The sequence below is a fragment of the Podarcis vaucheri genome, assembly GCF_965113315.1.
Source record: "Podarcis vaucheri genome assembly, chromosome: 4".
In the NCBI taxonomy this organism is placed as follows: Eukaryota; Metazoa; Chordata; class Lepidosauria; order Squamata; family Lacertidae; genus Podarcis; species Podarcis vaucheri.
The window spans coordinates 25,161,705-25,183,860 of record NC_138762.1 but is presented as its reverse complement, the minus strand read 5'-3'; the positions used below and the strand labels follow the sequence as shown (position 1 = coordinate 25,183,860).

The following is a 22,156-nucleotide window of genomic DNA, read 5'->3' as shown; positions in this document are numbered from 1 at the left end:
GTCCTAAAAATATACACCCCAAGTGTCAAAAGCCATAGTAAAGAGGTGCGTCTTCAGATTTCACCAGCAGCTGTATAATAATTATGAGCCCATGCCTAAAACAGAAAAGGGCAGGAGAGGAGTGACTTGGGGAGGAACAACAACAGTACAGTGGTACCTCGGGTTACAGACGCTTCAGGTTACAGGCGCTTCAGGTTACAGACTCTGCTAACCCAGAAATAGTACCTCGGGTTAAGAACTTTGCTTCAGGATGAGAACAGAAATTGTGCGGCGGTGGCACGGCAGCAGTGGGAGGCCCCATCAGCTAAAGTGGTACCTCCGGTTAAGAACAGTTTCAGGTTAAGAACGGACCTCCAGAATGAATTAAGTTCTTAACCCGAGGTACCATTGTAACAAAATCTCTCAGGCAGGATACATGTGGCCAAACTCAGCCCACTGAAATGGATAACAAGTGGCAGAACAGCAATTAATATCCATGCTGAGAAAACAGGATTGTGTAGAAGTCAACATGCCAGGCATGAACACCAAAAATATCAGATCTGAATGACATATTTGCAGCATATAGCCTGGAATCATTCAATCAAAAATGTAAGTACTTCAATATTACTCTGACCACACAAAGTAATTACCGGTACCAATAAAGGTAAAGGGACCCCTGACCATTAGGTCCAGTCGCGGACGACTCTGGGGTTGCAGCACTCATCTTACTTTATTGGTCGAGGGAGCTGGCGTACAGCTTCCAGTCATGTGGCCAGCATGACGAAGCCACTTCTGGCGAACCAGAGCAGCGCACGGAAACGCCATTTACCTTCCCACCCGAGCGATACCTATTTATCTACTTGCACTTTGACATGCTTTCGAACTGCTAGGTTGGCAGGAGCTGGAACAGAGCAATGGGAGCTCGCCCTGTTGCGGGGTTTCAAACTGCCAACCTTCTGATCAGCAAGTCCTAAGCTCTGTGGTTTAACCCACAGCACCACCCGCGTCCCACCCAGTACCAATACCTTGAACTCAATCTGGTAGCTAATTGGCAGCTAATTCCATTATTTCAGCAGCAGCATTACATGATGGTGATAGTCTGCCCCAGTGAACAGTGGAAGCCAGAGTATTTTGTACTGCAGCTTCTAGGCCAACCTATGGGGCAGCCCCATGTAGACTAAATTGCAGTAGTCCAACCTGGAAGTAACCAGTGCATGGATGACAGTGGTCATGTGATCCTGGTCCAGAATGGCAGTACTGTAGCTGTATTACCAGTCAAAGTTGGTAAAAGACACTCATAGACATTGAGATCACATGGTCTTCCTGTGGTAGAGATGGAACCAGAAGCACTCCTAGACCATGGCTGTACCAGCTATGCAGGGATTGCCCTTTTTCATTAGAAAATATCCTGACAATTTTCTTCATATGCAAAAACCACACATGCAATGCCATTGGGACATATCGCATGAACGGAAAACAGCAAATGTCACAACAGTGAATTAGGAATTCCTTACACCATGTTAAAATGTGAATTGTTCAAGTAATATGCATTGCTGAACACATAACACTTAACACTTGAATCTAATTGAAAAGGTGGAAAAACAATGGCCATTAGTAAAATGTCTCCTTATTATAATAACACAAGATAAAAACCGTGTAAAATAACCCATCACACCAAACTGTATCCAAATTAACGCACGCAAGATCCAACCTAAGATGACAGCTACAGATCAAAACATTTTCCCCCTTCAGATAAACATCCTGCCATGAAGTCTGATCACCATCTCATGGAAGAAACACTATATTCCCTCGGAAGGGATTTTGAGGCAGACATCAGCAGAAAAGATGTGATGTTGAAAGCCAACAATAAGAAAACAATTAGAAACAGACCATCTCTGCCTTCTCAAGGACTCCACCAAGATTGGGAAGGAGTTTTATTAGCAAAGAGGTCCAAGAATAACACAAAAAGGGGATAATGCTTTTTGCTTTTTTTTTTTTAAGTGCTAGAAAAAATGTGCCAGAGTGGCTCTTCTGACATTTTCCACCCAAATGGTTAATGGAGACAGCGATGCAGTTAAGTGTCGTTTTGAAAACTTGCACTTAATGGGAGCTGTAATGTTAGACATCTGTTTGGGTTATAAAGAAAGGGAGATGTGGCGTGAGCATAGAATTTTGATTCTTCACAGTACTTAGTAGGTTGTAGAAGTACCTAATAAAAGGAAGGCCTTTCAAATTGGGGGTTATGCTCTGATACCTGCTTAAGACAGTGGTGGCGTGTGTGTCCTCTTTGACATGAAAATAATTGTTCTCTAATAAATACATAGATTTATGCAAGGGCTTTTTTGTGACAGTACTCACTGGTACAGAGTATCATCCAGGGCCGGCCCACCCATGAGGCAAGGTGAAGCAACAGCAACTGCCTTGGGCGGCAGGATCCGCAGAGGCAGTAGATCCAGCCTCCAAGGAATGTGTTGCCTGCTGCTGCAGCAGCAGCAATGGCTGCGGCATGCTCCCTGAAGGCTGGATATGATGCCTCCTGAGCCCCCCCCATGCAGCCTCTACAGTAGCCTTTTGGCGAACAGGGTCTCCTCCCACCCAGGGCTGTCTTAACTGTTGGCGCTAGGGGTGCATGGCACCCAGGTGCTGGGCTCTCAGGGGCGCCAGGCCCAGAGTCCGGGGCCGAGCGTTGGAGTCTGGGGAAGAGCCGCCGACAGGCTCTTCTGCTGCAGGCGGCTCTTCCCTGGACTCCAGCGCTTGCCCCCAGACTCACGCCGAGCCGCCCGCAGCAGAAGAGCCTGCGGCGCTCCAATGGGTTCTGCTCCGCTCAGCCGTCAGCTCTTGCTCCAGCTGCATGGCGGCTAACTGTTTCAGCACAGCACCTGGAGCACCATGTAACGTTGTGGGTGCTGTGCGACGCATCCTGTTGCATGCTCTGAGCTGCGGGTTCCTTTGCTGGCTTTTCCACTGTCGGCGCATGCTCTAAGCACTGCCCAACGTGGGGTGCCAGCGCAGAACGACGGGGAATGCAAGCTGCAGCGGAGGAAACATCTCCAGACGGGACCCGCCGCGCGCCAACAGCTGGCAGACAGCGCAGGGACTGTGCCACCCGACGTTTTGGGCCCCCCAACATGGAATCCGCACCCACCGTCATATGCCCCTGTGCGTGGGGCGCTGTGAGTCCCTGCATCCCCCAACCATTCTAAAGGTAAACAACTATTTCCTCAAAAAAAGGTCAACAACTTTGGGGGTTCTCTCCCTAAAAAAGTTGACAATCTAGGGGCGCCGGGCGGATCTTTGCACCCCAGCACCACATATGCTTACGATCAGTGGTGTAGTGTGGGGGGTGCAGGGGGGCCGGCTGCACCGGGCGCAACATCTGGGGGGGCGCTCACACCCGCAGCTCTCTGCCCCTACCTGGCTCACTCACACTCTCTCACTGCCGTGCTGGCTGTGCGAATCCGATCCGAGCCGCCGGGTCGCTGCCCACTGTGGAGGGGGTGGGTGCCAGGCGTGCGGTGCGGAGAGAGAGAGAGGGACTATCTGGGGGAGAGACAGTGCAGCGGCCGCCCAGCGCAGCGCTGCGCGCGGGAGAACCACACCAGACCAGACCAGGCAGCAGCAAGAAGAAGCTGGCAGCAGCGGCAGGTTAGGGGGCGCAAATTACTTGCCTTGCCCCGGGTGCTGACAACCCACGCTACGCCGCTGCTTACGATAGCCCTGCTCCCACCCCTAGGAGGAAATGGGGAGGGCTGACCTCTGTGGGCCCCTCCCCACCCACTGCCTTTCATTCACACTTCAAATCTTTCCTCACCCCTTTTCCTATGGTGCGGGGGCGTCATTTTGTGGTTCGCCTCTGGTGCCAAAATACCTCTTTTTTGCTGCTTTTGGCATCCATTTTGTGTTGGCACCCACACCACTTTTATCAAGATATGAGTACCAACACTTCATTTTATATAGGAAGGAAGGAAGGAAGGAAGGAAGGAAGGAAGGAAGGAAGGAAGGAAGGAAAAGACATTGAGTGGAAGGAAGAAGAGACTGGAAAGAGGTGACCTTGTAGCGTGCTGCTACCTGTCTAACTTTGACTCTGGCCCTGTTTTGTCTTCTGCCATTCATGTAGGTACTCACTTCAAACTGAGTTAATGATATAAAAAACTTTATTCCTGATGAGGCCTTGGAGCCTGCACAGAGTAACTAACCAAATTAGTGCAAGTGTCATGGTTTAACTATGTGCTGCGTTGAGAAGTAATTTCTGTTACCTGTCCTGAATCTTCCAACTTTCAGCTTCATTGGTTCTAGTGTTGGGGGGGGGGGGTTTTCTCGATCCACTTTCTCCACATAATGCATAATTTTATAAATTTCTATCATGTCACATCTTACTTGCCTTTCCTCTAAACTAAAAACTCCTCCCACCTTTTCCTCACAGGGGAGCTGCTATGAGGGAGTTACGGAATCAAATACTTTTGCACAAAGTCAGTTTTTCCTGGTTCATTTGCTGAAATTTCTAGCAATGCATAAGAATCAAAACCAATTTTGTGACTAGGTTTATTAAAAACAAGCAAAGATTAATGTTTCGAAGAACGTGCTCTGAATTGTGATGATTTCCAGACCTGGAGCTGAGCAGCAAGTGGTTGACAAGGACCTTTCTAGGAACTGTGTATGGTAAAATAACCCTAGAGATTATCTGCAGATTTAGAGCTGTTAGCATTAATTCATCCTGGCTGGTCTCTCTGGGGCTGCAAGATAAATAGGGCCTTGAATAATGGAGAAAGAGATTACATTTAATGATGACAGTGTTTGTGCGGAGTTTATATGGTGTCAAGAGGGCCATGAGGTGAACAACAAATTGAAACATGAGCTGGAGAAAACATGCACTTTAGAAAGCTAACTAAAATCAATTGGACAGAATGACTGGGCCAGACATCCTCATGGGTTTTGTGCTGTAACTGAAGGATTTAGAAACTTTACCAATATGTTCAAAAGGGTGACCTTTAGGAGTTTTGAGACCTGAAACTGTCCTGAGTGTTCATTTTCTCTCTTTTCTAATTGCAAAAAGGAATGAACACTTAGCTGGAGATGCTGCAAAATTCTGCCAAGGCAGACTCAGATATGAACACTGAAGACTCATAAAGCCTGCCTCAAAACAAGAGGTAAGTTTTATGAGCCCCCAAAGTCCTCTTCTGGTTTGGATTTCAATCTGAGCCAGAGAAGGATTTGCAGCTCCCCTCCCACATCCCCAAACCCCCAAATATCTACCCCTTCAAATACACTCGCTCGTCACGCTCTTTCCTTTCCAACAAATAGGTGGTAGCAGGAGCAGTCAAAAGGCATGTTGGGAGAAAACTGGTTAAGAGTGTGCCGTGGTGCAGAGGACTATGGGAGATGTGGTTCTAGCAAGAGCTTTAGGCAGAAAAGCATGGTGGAAGACATGGTTGTGGTACTAGGTGCATATCAACCGGGAGGGACTGTAACTCGAGGTACAGTTAAAAGGTCCTTAGGTGAGAGGAAAGACTTTTGTCTGAGACCCTAGAGAGTTGTTACCAGTAAGAGAGCCAGTATGGTACAATGATTAGGACAAGGGAGACCCGGGCTCAAATACCAACTTGGCCCCATTGGGTGACCTTGGGCCAGTCACTGCCTCTCAGGTTAACCTACTTCACAGGGTTGTTGGGTGGAAAAGGTGTGATATAAATGCAATAAATAAATAAGAAGACAGCAAGGCATGGGTGACTGCAAGGCAGCTTTACATTACCACACACATGATTAGCGGTAATTAACATAACAAAAGTCATGTAGCAATTGATCCATGCCAACAAAACCTGAGGCAACTCAAGGAAATGAAGATGCAAATTTCTGGATTGGAGATAGAAAACTTATTTCCCCCCCAAGGGGAATCTAATAAGTTGGCTCATCCTTATAGATGCTATTTTTATAATTTTCACTATTGGTTTTTTTATTAAAAAATCAGGCCCGGTAATCACACTGCGGCCTGAGGTGAGGACAGCGTCCATAACATTCAGTTAGAAAAGTTAATTCACAGCTTGTAAATTTGTCCCCCGCCTCCCCCACCATGGAAAAAAAGCAATTCTAGTTGTAGATGACTCAGACCGTATTTTGCCAAATGGCTCTGAAGAGCGGAGAATTGCAAAGTTCACTCCTGAGTGATACCTAGTTCTTTCCTTGCAGTGCACTTTAGTTCCTTGTGAGCTTTCAATTTTAGTTAAAGAGATGGGGAAATTAAACTCCCACTATCAAGGAATGATGTGTGTGATATTTACCGCTGCAAAGTGTAATTGTATATCAGATTATGAGCAGATGACTTGTACCAAGTGAGGCAAAAACAGAGTTTCATAAAGTAAAAAAGCATAATTATTTACTGGTGCTTACATTCATCGGTGAATCATTATTTCTCTCTTGTTTTTCATATGGAGTTAGTCTGTCTACTGGTCACCACATAATTTGAGACAGCAAAATCCAGTTTGCATCCCCTGTGGCAGAATGGTCTAAGAATGATCCTGGTCACTCAAAGATCCAATACTTGGATCAGAACATTCAAATTCCTTAGTCAATTCTAACACTCTCTGCAAAGCATCACTCCTTCAGTCTTCAGGTAGTCTTGGAGCAGTTCAAAGAGATCCAGTTATTGGGGGGAGAAGAAGAAGAAGAAGAAGAAGAGTTTGGATCTGATATCCCGCTTTATCACTACCCGAAGGAGTCTCAAAGCGGCTAACATTCTCCTTTCCCTTCCTCCCCCACAACAAACACTCTGTGAGGTGAGTGGGGCTGAGAGACTTCAGGGAAGTGTGACTAGCCCAAGGTCACCCAGCAGCTGCATGTGGAGGAGCGGAGACACGAACCCGGTTCCCCAGATTACGAGACTACCGCTCTTAACCACTACACCACACTGGGAGATTCAGGGTGTGGGGAGGAGAGGGTACCCCACCCCTGGTATCTATTGCTGTTGTGGTTCTGGTTTTCCCCTATGCTCTAGCAGCCTGGAGAGAATCAGCACCTAAATCAGCCCAAAAGGCTCAGTCTGGTTACAGCCTCTCTAGGAGCAAGTTGATTACTCAGAGCCATAGTCCTGCAATTTCAGCCCTGCCTTGGACTCTAGTATGGTGGCTAGAGGGCAGTGGTGTTAACCCTTTGCCCCTTATTGTGATCCTGATTCAATGGCCTTCCCTCCTGTGGGGTGGGGGGAACAGCCACCTTGGACCACCAGTGTCAGGTGTGCGTACAGGAGCCAGGCCCTGTGACCAATAGGACTTTGCAGGACTGGGGCCTTCCTAAGTTTGTTCTGAAGAGGCAAGGTGTGGCCGCACATGTGAGGCCGTTTGGTAACTCACAGCACCTGGTGGCAAGAGCTGGGAAGGGATATAAGGTCAGCATTTCCCTTCAGCTCTTTGCCACAGCAACACGCTTCCTGCCTTGGGCTTCTTGCTTCCTGATCCTTGAACCTCGGTTTCTTGACTCCTTGCTTCTTGATCCTCTGACCCCTGACTTTGTGACTCCTTGCTCCCTGACCCCTCAGACCCTCAGACTCTTGGCTTCCTGGCTTCTGGACCCCCGTTCCTGCTCCCTCCCCGCCATCTTGCCCCTGGCCCTGACGTCCCCTGCCAAGACTTTGATCGTCCGTGAACTAGACCGTGACAACCAGGGTGTGTGCGTAACAGCTTAAAGCCCACTACCCCCAATTGTCAGGCCCCTCACACTGACAAAAAACCAAAACCCCACCTCTGATTCAAAGGCAGAACTAAACAGTTAACAACACATATTTTGGTAGTTAGATGGAGAACTGGCTTTTTGGTTCTGGGCGATTCGCAACTCTGCTACCATGCAGATATAAAGCTTAGCTGTCCAAATGGGATCCCCAAAAGTAATAAACTACATGCTAAGCCTATAAAGAACCAGGAAATCACAATTTGAACACTTCGAGTTTCCCAGCAGCTGGTTTTAAAAGAAGAATTCTGGGGGTTGTGGAAACTTTTGTTGAACCTCCTGTGAAGATACGAAACATGTCTGCCACTCACAGACAGTTGCAAAGTGGGAGATGCACCAACAGCACAGAAGTCCATTAACACAAGATACTATAAAAAAATTCCTTCCAGTAGCACCTTAAAGACCAACTAAGTTAGTTCTTGGTATGAGCTTTCGTGTGCATGCACACTTCTTCAGATACACTGTCAGATACACTGCATGCACACGAAAGCTCATACCAAGAACTAACTTAGTTGGTCTTTAAGGTGCTACTGGAAGGAATTTTTTTATTTTGACTATGGCAGACCAACACGGCTACCTATCTGTAACAAGATACTATGTCATAAAGCGTGAAGGCTATTTATTGTGACAAAGCACTGTGCATTTGAAAAGCAATTCAAAATGTATATATATATATATATATTTCATGTGAAAAAATAACAATTAGCTAATTCATCTCATGCTATTTATTTAAGAGAAAACGCCAAATAATAGAGGCTGGCAGTTTCATCTAGAAGAACAAAAATGATATAAGCAGCAAGCATAATTAGAACTAATTTCCATTCCCTTTCTCTCTCTAAGAGTGAGTGACGAGGCATAATTAAACCATACATCAAATAAGAAGAGCCTTGTGGATGAATAAAATAGGATGTTTACATTAAAGGTGGGGTGTTCAGGCGGGGTGGAAAAGGAAAGACATTTCTTACAACAGGCCTTAATTAAAAGACAAAGATTGGTTTTAAAATGCAAAGCAGTGGCCTTGTAGCTGCCAATCATTTGATTCCGAAAGGTTTTGCAGAATGAAGGATGAGCATATTAGGAGAAGGGAGGGTAAAAGCTTTTTTTAAAAAAACGTGTTTGCTTATCCATTGTCTTCTGCCTAACTAGGAACTTTGGAAGAAATACCTAATCAAGTACCTAGTCCTTATCAGCGATTTAAGCAAATGCTTTTAGAAGCAGGAGAAGCAGGTGTGTAAGAAAGGCAATGGAAGGCCCTGGGAAAGAATGACTGGAGGAGGTAGAGAGCCAGTGGCTCATGGACCAAATCCAGCCTAAGGTTAAAGAAACAGAATCTTTCCAAGCCCTTTCCATGCCTGAGGTATTTTGAACTGGAAATCATCACCATCATTTATTTGTATGCTGCTTTTCCAAGCTCAAACCATGTTCAAAGTGGCTCACAACATCAAAATATTTATGGATTACAACTCCCTATGAACTACAAAACTTAACAAAATTTAAATAGTCATATAAACAATTCCCTAATAGAATGTCTCACATTCATAGGACCTTAAGGTGAAGGGTGGGTAATTAATAGTAGTAGCAGTGGTAGTAGCAGCAGTGTTTCCCCCCTAGAAAAATAGGTGCCAGTATTCACCATGAAGTTGTTACAGTAAGTGGCACACTTTTTAACAAAAAAAGGTGCCCTTGAGTGCCCCCTGAAAAAAGCCCCGTGTATTAGTGATATAATAATACCATAAAATTAAGTAACCCACTGATTATAGTCAATTCTAATAATGAAAACCCAAGAATATAGTCCAGCTAGCAGCAAAAATCATCTCCAAACCAAATCTCTCTGGCCTCTCAGCTTGAGCCACAGAAGCAACCTTTGCAGCTGGAGTCAGTCAGGGTGCCACCCTCCAAGGCTGGGTGGGAAGGAGCCAAGCAGAGGGCAGGGGCCAAAGAGTTCAGGATCCGTAGCAAGATGGTTTCTGGCATCTTCAGCAGCAGCTGCAGCCTTCATGACTGGAGTCAGTGATGGCCCCACTGGGGGTACAAAAAACCAGTAGCAATTGTCTCTCTACCCTCCATCCAAACAAGCAAAAGTCATTACCAGAGTTCAAGGACACATTTCAGCCAGGCAAAAACTAGCAAGGAGAATGCAAAGCAGGGCTGGTAGGGGGTGTGGCTAGGGATGGGGTGTGGCCTGGGTAGAGTCCAAGCAATCACATTTGGCCCATGGGCTGGAAACAACTTTGGTGAATAGGTGGAATAAAATTCCTGACACCCGCAACATGCTTTTTTAAAGAAAACCCACCAAAAATGTGATTTTAAGCTTCTTGAGCTGTTTCCACTGCTTTTTCCATCGCGTAGCCATACATCCGGACGCCATTTTTACACCCGCAAACTAGGTCATGTCAGGATTTTTTTTGACGTATGGCAAGCATAGTAAAAGGAAAATAATGAGATGGGTGGGTGTTGATTAGAAACACTGCAACTACATTATTTGGAAGCACAACATGCACATGATGCTAAATTATAGGTTTATTATATCTTATTTGAAGGAAATGCCTAAATATCTCAATGCTGTATATCACGGTTCTGTTTTTAGATTTTTCTGGTTTGTCAGGTGTCCATTTCTTAAAAACGAATGTACTAAATTTAATCCAACTATTTCCAGTACATAGTGCTGTTTTTGCCCAACATATTTTTGATCACAATCTTAAGAAATCCCACCCCCACCCCCGTCCCAGATTATTTATTCTATGTATTTGAAAACTCTCACCCATAGGAAAATCTTTACCTACTTATTTGTAAGCATCTCTCAAACTGTCACTAAATAAAGACATTGTTGGAATATTCTAAGAGGAACGAGACAAGTGGGTGAGCATGTTGTTTACACTTCACCTGTTTCCATTACGCACTTTGGGAGGAATCTGCAGAGGCTTCCCAGGAGCTTTGTTTGTCTTCTGAAAAATCCTCTGCTGGCACAAAGCAGAAGTGAAGACCCTGTGTTGCAAAAAAAAAAGAAAGAAAGAAAAGAAAAAGAAAAAGAAAAAAGGACAGAGCAAAAATAGATTTAAACACAGCCAAACCCAATACATTATTGGGTACCGACACAAATTTTGAAAAACTGAAATATGCGCTGCATAGGATAGTGTTCTTGTTTTGAGATAAACAAAGGCTGTCATCCTATGCATTCCTATTACTTGGGGCTAAGTAAGACATTCTTCCAAGTATACATGCATATAATTAGGGTGAACATCTTTTATTTTAAAAAAAATCTCTTTTCGTAGTTAGCTGTGCTAGGTGGAAAAGGTTTCAGATGGCTACTATATGGCAAAGCAGAGAGCTTTGCAGTAATCATATATTGGAAAATAGATGTTTCCTTCTCCCATCTGAAAAAGTCTATCATCTCAGCAGCAGCTAGGGATACTGGAGAATTTTGTTGAAAGGGTACTGGAAACTGTGTCAGTCAGATGCCTGTCCATCTGGCAGACAGATCCTGCAAAAGGATGGCAAACTGAGTAGCACAGCCCCTAGATTATTTTTTTCTGCCTGGGGAATTAGGGAATGTCTAACAACATGTGCATATGATCACATGAAACCCCACAGATCAGGCTGCTATCTTTCTTTCCCCCTTTGCAATTACACTTGAGCTTGAGAGTCTGTACAGCTTGAATTTGCAGAGAACAGTCACAGACAGAACCTCATGTTAAGCCATGAAGGCACCTGAACACCCTTAGCTCCTGGCAGGCTAGGATTTCCACAGATCTTAAAAGGAGCCAAGGAAATACTCATTAAAACCCACAAAGTCTCTCACAGGAATGCCTTGTCCTCCCCAACCAATGTCCCTGAGTGTGAGCAGCCAGAAGTGCCCACCCTTTAGGATTTGGGGGATTGAGTGCGAAAACCCAGTGTTTTCATTATTGTTGCATATCTGTCTCATTATAGAAGGATTTGGAAAGGTTCAGAAAAGGCTTTCTGCAGAGCGCAAAACAAAACAGAGCGTTTCATATCTTTCCTTTTTAATGTTCTGCATATCTTCTCTGTGCAATGAGTTCATTTTCCCTGTTGCCCATGCAACACGTGGCGAAGTAATGCCGCTGTGAGCCTTGTCTGAGCTCATTTCCTTTCCTACCTTCAAGAATCCGAGCAAGCATTTGATGAACTCATAGCAAAATTAAAGAGGGAAGGGATACCTAAGGTTAGAAAAATTCCAGGGAATGTAAAGTGAAATTGAAGATTCAGCATCTTTGGATGCTAAACTGTATTGTGAATGATGAGGCATTCAGCAATAACAGATGGTTCTGACAGCGGCTGCCTGTCTATGGACCCTTTCCAAAGGCATGCTGTGATCTAGTTTGGATACCGCAAACTTTAGATTTATATCCACATCACGCACAGGAATTTCCCTTCTACTTCTAAGTGGTATTATTTCAGAAATACCTTTGTTCCTGCACCCTGTTTCTCTGCTATTCAGTTGCCTTTCACAAATTGTTTCCTAGACTTCAGCACCCTCAGACATTGCCCTGCAGTCTAGACAAGAATGTCCCTAGGAGTCCCCAGTGAATTGTCAGGGACCAAATCCTGTCCCGTCATTGCTGAAATTAATCAGCTGCTACATGGGAGATCTATTTAAGAGTAGGATATGAATGGAATCTTATCCATACAAAGGCGGTGCATTGGGGTAGTGCTTTTTATTTATATGTAAGGCCGAAATCTTGGAGTAAGTCCTGCTGAATTCAGTCAGACTTCTGATTTGACATTCTCAGGGTTCACAGCAAATCCTGTAATGACTGGTGTGGTGGGGGAGAAGCATGGAGGTGACCTGCTTTCCAGAGCTGGAGTCAGGCATAAAGGTAAAGGGTAAAGGGACCCCTGACCATTAGGTCCAGTCGTGACCGACTCTAGGGTTGCGGCACTCATCTCGCTTTATTGGCCGAGGAGCTGGCGTTTGTCCACAGACAGTCATGTGGCCAGCATGACTAAGCCACTTCTGGCGAACCAGAACAGCGCACGGAAATGCCGTTTACCTTTCTGCCGGAGCGGTACCTATTTATCTACTTGCACTTTGATGTGCTTTCAAACTGCTAGGTTGGCAGGAGTGAGTCAGGCATAGGTCAGCAGTAAAATACCTTATGTTAGTGACGTCATTACTCAAGGAAACAAAACAGCTCAGTCCTAGTAGTCACAGCAGCAGGTCTTGCCCCAATGAATGTCCCTGTTTTCCTACCACAGAAAGTGTCTCAAAAATAAACCAGAGCATTTGTGGTTTGGAAAGTTACAGGATTTCAGCAGAGTGTTATAGGGCAGGGGTAGGCAAACTAAGGCCCAGGGGTTGGATGCGGCCCAATTGCCTTCTCAATCCGGCTGGCAGACGGTCCAGGAATCAGTGTGTTTTTACATGAGTAGAATGTGTGCTTTTATTTAAAATGCATCTCTGGGTTATTTGTGGGGCACAGGAATTCCTTCATCCCCCCCCCCAAATAGTCCCACCACATGGTCTGAGGGATGGTAGAGCAGCCCATGGCTGAAAAAGGTTGCTGACCCCTGCTATGGGATATGCACTGATTGGAAATGAAGCAATTTGACCACCCCAAAACATTTGAAGGCACAAATTGTATAGAAAACTGGGTCACATGTGACCACTCCAAAAGCATCCTGAGCACAAATCATCGCAAATGTGCAATAAAAATGGTGCTTGGGGGTAGCTATGCCACTATTAGGCCTTTCCTCGTGTTTTCACACATTGCTTTTTGGACTCCACGAAATAAGGAACGGGAAAACCGTGGCTCTCCAAACGATGCTGAACTCCAGCTCCCATCTTCCCTTATCTTTGGTTAGGCTGCCCTGGGCCTGGTGAGAGCAGGAGACCAACAATATCCAACAGTTTCCCCCATCCCTGTGTCAAATGGTCATTTCTATACTACGCTAAGAACCATCGCTAGGTTTCATTTGCTCCATTCTCATAAACCACAGTGTAATACAGACCCCGAAAGAAATCTGCAGACGCTGCTGAGTTGCCTCCCTATAGGCTACTCAGAACGGACTGCATACATGCATTATTTAAAAGCCTCCAAGAAAGGAATCTCCCTCCGCCCTGCTCCCAGCCCCTGGAGAGCCCTGTTGGCCAGCCATGCACTTTACATTTCTTTTGCCCCACCAGCTTGAATATTTATGAGGTGGCATATGATTTGATGGTGTCTGGTTCCATGTGTAATGCTGATGTCATCTGTTTTAAATTTGAAATGCCAGTTCTGTTTTGTAGTGCATAGTAATTTGTTTCTTCTGCAGACTATATATATATAAAAAAATCACACAGAAACTTGGCATTTCTAGCAAGGAAACTATGGTGATATGGAGAGCGCTCTCTCTCTCTCTCTCTCTCTCTCTGTGTGTGTGTGTGTATAAGTAAGTAAGTAAGTAAGTAAGTGGGAGACATGGGGGAGACTCTCTCCAAATAAATTATATTACATAATTGAAGGCCTACAACTTCTCACAACAGTTTGGACAATTGTTCAAGGCTTCACCGCATTCAAGCCAAACATTCCTCCCTTGCCCCTCCTACCACACCCTTGCTTGGGTGTAAAGATCCTGGCCTTGCAAGGGGTTGGGTCTGGCTGGTGCCAACCTCTACACAGAGGTGGTGCCATCTCAGAACAACAGAGAATCCTTCACTTCTTTCTATTTTTAGTCAAAAATTCTTTCCCTGGCAGCAGAATTACTCTGCGGCGGAAAAGGAAGCTTGGGCTATGAATCTGGACATCCGTGCCCTGCAGTGCTCTTCATAGCATTCACTTTTATTTCAGATCACACAGATTTGCTAGGTGGCTGTGAACAATGAGCAGGCTTGATGCTAAGAGTACACTGTTGGGAGATTTACCTTCAGCCTTTTATTGCACCGCATCAAGCACAGCATCCTCACAAAAATGCGGGCTTTTTGTCCTGTCGGGTGGCAGGAGAATTGGAAATGTCGGAGGGTGGTAGCTTTTTTTGATAATTCTGAAATGCATTATTAAGAAGATTCTCTCTTGTGAATTGGAGCAAAAGAATTGAAAACTATTCCTAACTCTGAAAGTCTTGTGCAATGGTTTTTAAATTCACACACACACACACACACACACACACACACCTTGTACCCGTAACTACCACCTACAGTTTACACCAGTATCCTGAGCATCCCATGTTTCACTGTGATCTGAACCGGTGGGATGTTTTTAATGTATTTCTCTTTCAATGTATTTACGTGGGGTTTATTGTCTATTTGTTGGGTTGCAAGTTGCTTTGTGTTGCCCTGGGCAAGGTAAAGTGACTGACAAATTTAATGAACTAACTAACTAACTAACCACCACCACCATTTCTGATTTAAAATAGACATACTTGCTTTGTGTTGTGCAAGAAAGCAGCTAGTTGGCATATCAAACATGTGAGCAATCAATGTGAGTGAGCCACTGAGGGTAGGGAGCAACTCATATGTATAAAGGAATTTGGAAATAGTTACTTACAAAAAGTACTGTTTCCTAGGAAACATGATTTTAAATGTGGGATTCTATCAAGGTTTCTGCATTTCAGTGTGCTGTACGAATCTAGCTACCTTATCGTGTGAGTTTAATAATTTCAAAACTTACTATGCTAAATAATTGGAAAGACAAGAAGCTAGAAAACTGCCAGCCAAAGAAATACATTTTGGGGGACAAAATCTGGTATATTATTTAGCTGAAACAAATATGGTATACATCGCCAACACAAAAACATAGAGTGAACAGACATTGCATCAATGAAATGGCTAAAGCTGGAGTGTTTTATTAGACCAATAGGCTAAACACTACATTTTCATAGACTCAAAGGGCATATCTTAAGCTGGCTTGATATTATTGCTCCTCCACATGGAATCTTGGGAACTGCAGGTCTGTGAGGAAGGGGATAATGATCTCTAATAGACCCGGCACCTTCACCAAACTAAGATAAAAGGACCCCTGACCATTAGGTCCAGTTGTGGCCGACTCTGGGGTTGCGGCGCTCATCTCGCTTTATTGGCTGAGGGAGCCGGCGTACAGCTTCCAGGTCATGTGGCCAGCATGACTAAGCCGCTTCTGGCGAACCAGACCAGCACATGGAAACGCCGTTTACCTTCCCGCCAGAGCGGTACCTATTTATCTACTTGCACTTTAACGTGCTTTCAAACTGCTAGGTTGGCAGGAGCAGGGACCGAGCAATGGGAGCTCACCCCGTCCCGGGGATTCGAACCACCGACCTTCTGATCGCCAAGCTCTAGGCTCTGTGGTTTAACCCACAGCGCCACCCACGTCCCTTTCACCAATAGCTCAATTTCTTTGTGGGAGAGAAATAAAGGCCACAGCAATCAAACTGAAGTACTACCACTGTATCTTTGTAGTGTAGATATGGCATTAGAGTCATTCAGTCTCCACACACAGGCACTGCAGTCAAATGGTGCTGCGCAAGATACAGCTGCCACTTGAGGTCACTTAAAATTGTCTTCATAGGGATGTCTTACATGTATCGGCTTGGTGTACAAATAAGATAAGAACGCACAGTTTCTTTCTATGTTACTATCGCAAGCCCAACACATCAGGGCAAGCTGGCTATGAAAGGATAGATCATGCCGTGCTGGCAAAGGAGGTATTTTTTTCCTACCCAGTACAGCATACTTTCAAAAGGACAGGCCAACAGACCTGTAGACCTCAGTGGCAGAACATTTGCTTTGTACTCAGTCTCTGGTTCAATCCCTGGTGTTTCCAGGTTGAGCAGGGGAAAGCTCCTGCTATTGCATGAAAATTTATTCTGAAGTCAATGTGAGAGAGAAAGGGGGGGGGGAGCGAAACAAGTTTTCATAGCAGTTAGTAAGGAACAAGTTGTGTGGGAAGCAAAGCTGAACTTTGAGGAAGAGCAGTAAATTAAACTGGGAGAGCAAAATAGTATTTCAGAGAGCTAAAGAGTGTATGTTCATTGTTAGTGATGTATCCATTAATTTACTTTACCCCCGCTATCATATCTGATCAAACAGGTTTGGTAGGTTTTTGTAATGCTTCTTAAACCTGCAAAAGCTATTTGACCAGCAGCCATGATGGGGCAAAAGAAATGAACATGGACAACCACAGGCAATGATGGGTTTGTTGTTTCCCATACCCATATCTGTTTTAAGATGATCCATGCTAGTTTGCTCTAGTTTATTATCGCTGTTGCTGAATATTCATGAAACAATTGCATGACTAAGTCATGAGTTTGGCCTACATAAGCAATGAACATGATGACCCATCTAATGAGGTCCAATGCTAAAGTGGCCTGGCCTCATTTTGCAAAGTATTCTACGTTTAACCATAGCTTGCCTTCTTGGCCTTATTTGTTTGAAACCAGTAGACAAGTAAAAAAACGAACAGCGGTTAATCGTTTACACAGTGGGGGTTTCTCAGCACTTTGCCCTGTTAGTATATCATAAAATCCAAGTTAAAATGGAGTGTAGTATCTCATCTCATCAAAGAAAATAAATTTGTTATAAAAGGGGGGGAGGGAATTATCCATCAAGATCTTTCATACAACAACTGGGAAACATTGTTGATATATTTATGGATCAGTTCCTGCATGCAATAAATGCAGCAAACTTGTAACCCTATCTCCCTCTAGGTACTTTTGAATCATACAGTCAAAGAACTAAATATGTTATCATAAAAGTTGAAGCTAAAGGTAAAGGTAAAGGTACCCCTGCCCGAACGGGCCAGTCTTGACAGACTCTGGGGTTTGTGCGCCCATCTCACATCTATTGGCCGGGGGCCAGCGCTGTCCGAAGACACTTCCGGGTCACGTGGCCAGCGTGACAACGCTGCTCTGGCGAGCCAGAGCCGCACACGGAACGCCGTTTACCTTCCCGCTGGTAAGCGGTACCTATTTATCTACTTGCCCCCGGGGGTGCTTTCGAACTGCTAGGTTGGCAGGCGCTGGGACCGAGCAGTGGGAGCGCACCCCGCCGCGGGGATTCGAACCGCCGACCTTTCGATCGGCAAGCCCTAGGCGCTGAGGCTTTAACCCACAGCGCCACATGTACATTAAAAAAAAAAAAAAATTATTATAGGGCTATTCCGCACTGCCACACAGCAAATAACAACAGGTAGCAGTAGCTTGAAACAACTTAAGTGTATACAGTGCCTGAAAACATGTAAACGTGAGATAGCTCTCTGCTTCACTCATCCTCACTGAAAACTCAAGGGGCACCACAGGTTAGTAGTAGTAGAAGAAGAAGAAGAAGAAGAAGAAGAAGAAGAAGAAGAAGAAGAGTTTGGATTTGATATCCCGCCTTTCACTCCCTTTAAGGAGTCTCAAAGCGGCTAACATTCTCCTTTCCCTTCCTCCCCCACAACAAACACTCTGTGAGGTGAGTGGGGCTGAGAGACTTCAGAGAAGTGTGACTGGCCCAAGGTCACCCAGCAGCTGCATGTGGAGTAGCGGAGACACGAACCCGGTTCTCCAGATTACGAGACTACCGCTCTTAACCACTACACCACACTGGCTCTCAGTTTTCTCTTTGCTCTCTTCAGTCGGTTCTTAAGCAGAAGAGACACAGCAAGCCAGGGAAATATGGGTGGAGGTGGGAGGGGGAGATCAAGACACTATTCACCACCCCTTGTTTTCGGAAGACCTACGTCAGAACACCAGCCACAGTGGGCTAGCATTGACATTCCTGATCATCCTAAGAGTACTGAGTAATGTACTGGTAGGCCGAGAAAGCTTTTAGAAGTAGCATCACATTCATAATGTCTAGGGGCATACTATTTAATTTGCATTTCAAACTATTTAGAAGACCCACATAAGCACTAAATTGGTGTGCTACCTTTACCTCTGACTTCCGTATGTTCAGACTCACATTTCTGTGCACAATAGGCTGAACTCTCACACGTTTAACTATGCCAGATGAGAGCTAGGTGCCCATTCTACGCACATGCAGATCAAAAGTCCCTGAAGATCAGGAGTTCCCAAACTATGGTTTGTGGACCACCAGTGAACCACGAGTTTCATTCAGGTGGTCTGCAGCATGCCTGAATATTCAAGTTGATATTTTTATTTTATTTTATTGCATCTTTTCTTTCTTAAATCATATTCTATTGTATTACAATATGAAATCTATGAGGTGCAAATTATAATACAATAAAACACAATATAAGAAATAAAATCAGCCAAAAAAGGACAACTACAAATCAAACAGCATCCAGCCGAGGCAGAATGATCATTAGGTAGTCTGCAAAGCCCATCAGCAATTTTCAAGTGATCCATGCAAGTGGGTAGGTTTTTGGGAACCACTGACTTAGATATTCATTTAGGCTGCCTCCAGACTGTTGGCATTTTGCAGAAGAAATTTAAGCACATACCAGAAATGTAGGTTTGCATGATTAAAGTGCTATGTTGTCCTGTTGCAATAAATCCGCTTTAAAAAATAGACTTTTTGCAGTTCAGGAATACACTGAAAAGAGTGGGAAGATCAAATGATTAAGGGGGAAGGCATATAAAATTGCTGTAAGCAAATCGGGATGAATCCTCAGTGTTGTATAACCTCACTGCAAACAAATGACAACAAATTCTCAATAAAGACCAGACATTGTCTAACCTTCTCATAAACTTTGGTGCAAGCAAATCAGGTTGAATGAACAGGTCACCTGGTGCAGAACTTTGACACTTGTATGTCCTGGTCAGAGAGAGAGGGAAAGGGAGAGATTTATGGTGTTCTTGTACATTATAATGGTGTTTATGCACAGAAATAATGAATTGCTAACTTCCAGTGAGAGTGTGCAGGCATCCATGACTTGTATTGTACATTTACCTAGCAACGATCATACATACAAGGAGACATTTTCTTAGTGCCATTCAGTCCTCACTACTTATTATTAAGGAGGAGGGGAATGTTGTTGGCTACCCCGAGGTTACATTTTAAAAGGAACCAAGTCCAAGGTCACTAGGGGTTCAGAGGCAGGGGTGGTTTCTGTCATTTTGCCACAAGCTCTAGGCTGGAAGCTGCCAGCCCAGGACGATTTAAAGCCTCACAACGTAAGAGTGAACTGCATGGGTTTCCAGCTGTAAGTTCAGCCAGCCCAAGACATTTTGCCGCCTGAGGCACAGGTGGCAGCCTCCTCCATTCAATATACAAAAGCTCACTGGACCGGCAGTTCAATTTACTTCAACACTTCTGACAGGACAGCAGCCTTCACTGCATCAAACAGCAGCAAGCTAGCTTGGGAGTGCAGGGGGTGCACACAGCTTTCCCCCTCCATCACCTCACGCTGCCTAATGGTAGGGCCGGCACTGTAAGGCAAGCCATTCACCTCTTTCAAAAGCTCACACCCATTTAAATGGGTTTGAGGTTATTAGGACTTGCAAGTGTTTTCTTGCCCGTATCGCTGATGAACCAAATTTTACCCACACATACAGAATCAAATGGACCCTGTCTTTATGAGCTGGTGAGGTTTAGTGCAAGTTGGAAAGTGTAAGCTGGAAAATGATGCATTTAAATCTCACCAGCAAATTTGCTTGGTGGCCCGAAACACCCCATTATTCTTTCAGCCTCAGCCTTCTACCTGCAATGGAGGGGTAATATAATTGGTCCTCGTGAGCCTGTTGTAAGGATTTCAGATATAATTATGTGAAGCTTTATTTTTTACCACTTGAAATATGTTTTATAAGCACTAAGGACCAGGCCTGGCACAGGCACACAGCATCCTTAGTGTGTCAGTCAGGTGCGCTGTGGGGAAAACAAAATGGCAGTCGTCAGGTGGCTGCCTCTCAGGTGTTTTGCTGCTTTTTATTTGTGTGAATGGGGAAGAATGAGAGAGAGAGACTGCTGCTCAGAACCTCAGGTGTGGGATGTTAGCATCCAAAATGCATATGTAAAGGGTTAGTCGCAAGAGCTGTAAAACTCTAAGATGCCATACACTCCGTGGCAGTTTTGGCAGTTAGTTGAACAGTTTTAACAGAGCAGCAGGTATGAATTGTTGTGCTGCTGTCTGCCTCAGAGTCAGAGAGTTAAGTTTGTCTGTAAAAGTTTAATCTGTGTAAGATGTTTGAGCGACTTAAGTATCGCCTACCCACATTGTATATTTTAATGTGCAAGTGCGCTAAGTAAAAGTTATATGTTATTTAAACTATAAAAGAGAGTGCCTTGCTTAGTTTTTCTAGGAGGGAAAAAGAGAACAATTAAAGGGTCGAAGGACCCAAGGCTGCAAACAGAAATTGGAGCTAAATTCCCACAGAAGGAAGGGTACAGTAGTACCTTGGGTTACAGACGCTTCAGGTTACAGACACGTCAGGTTATAGTACCTTGGGTTAAGAACTTTGCTTCAGGATGAGAAAAGAAATCGTGCGGTGGTGGCGTGGTGGCAGCGGGAGGCCCCATTAGCTAAAGTGGTACCTCAGGTTAAGAACTGACCTCCAGAGCAAATTAAGTTCTTAACCCGAGGTACCACTGTATTCTGCTGAGCACCTCCACCTGGAGTCAGTTCTATTTTTTAAAAAAAACACTGAAAAGTTCCAGTTGAGGTGCATCACCAGGTATCCCCCGTCGGAAATCCTGTAGAGCTGGTACAATTCAATGCCAACAGTTCTGAAGTAGATGGGTCAACTGCATCAACTCCAGCCAAAGACCACCAAAAATAAGATTACCAGATTTTCCCCCAATGAATCTGGGGACACTTTTCAACTTCCTGCTAAATAGATGGATTTTGTCAGGGGACTGATTTGTAAATCTGGGAACTGTCCCCGGGAAATGGGGATGTCTGGTAACCTTACCCCAAAAAAACCTCAATTAGAAGGCAAACTGGGGCTGCCTACACACCATAGATTTAAAGCCCCACCCAAAGCCTGGGAACTGTAGTTTCCCCCTCACAGAGGTGCAATTCTCAGCACACTTGGCAAACTACAGGTCCCAGGATTCTTTGGGGTGAGTGTGATATAAATGTATGGTGCATATACAGACTGAGAAAGGGGGGTGGGGGACTCCCAAACCCCAGGAGAGAAGGCTTTAGCAGAGCATTGTAATTGTTTCAATAATTTACCTCAGAACCATTCCAAACTGGTAGCATAAGCACCATAGGACAAAAGAGAAAGGAAAACCACTCTCAGAAAAAACAAACAACATCCCAGCCTTAAGACTGACATAAATAATTCATAAATAATGATGAAAGTCTTTTCTGGTTTCCCCACAATGTAGGACAAGCGAACTGCTGTGTTAATTGTGAAGTTTGGCCAATAATGCATTTTGTCTGGTACACAATGCTCTGTAGGGATGGGGGGGGGGAGGGTGGAGACAGCAAAAACTATCTGCAATCGGCCACGACGAGAAAACATTGCCAGTATTGAGCGAGGGGAACTGGGCAGCCACAGCAACATACGTGATTGGAATCCATGAGGATCAAGACAACTGCCAAGACAATGTAGTAAATTTGTCTTATTTATAGTATTTCTATTCCACCCTTTCTCCAAGGAG

General features: G+C 44.7%; 1 long non-coding RNA gene across 5 annotated transcripts; it reads right to left on the bottom strand.

The window, feature by feature from the left end:
• Positions 1-8,374: 8,374 nt before the first annotated feature.
• Positions 8,375-21,133, bottom strand: LOC309531102. 5 transcript variants are annotated; one of them, XR_014219072.1, is made up of 4 exons: positions 19,953-21,133; positions 19,289-19,366; positions 10,579-10,680; positions 8,375-9,717 (listed from the first exon to the last, which is right to left on the bottom strand). It is a non-coding gene; the product is annotated as an uncharacterized lncRNA (long non-coding RNA). The 5 variants fall into 5 exon arrangements; XR_014219073.1 differs by having other exon boundaries at positions 10,596-10,680; positions 20,105-21,071; XR_014219074.1 differs by having other exon boundaries at positions 10,596-10,680; positions 19,953-21,067.
• Positions 21,134-22,156: the final 1,023 nt, after the last annotated feature.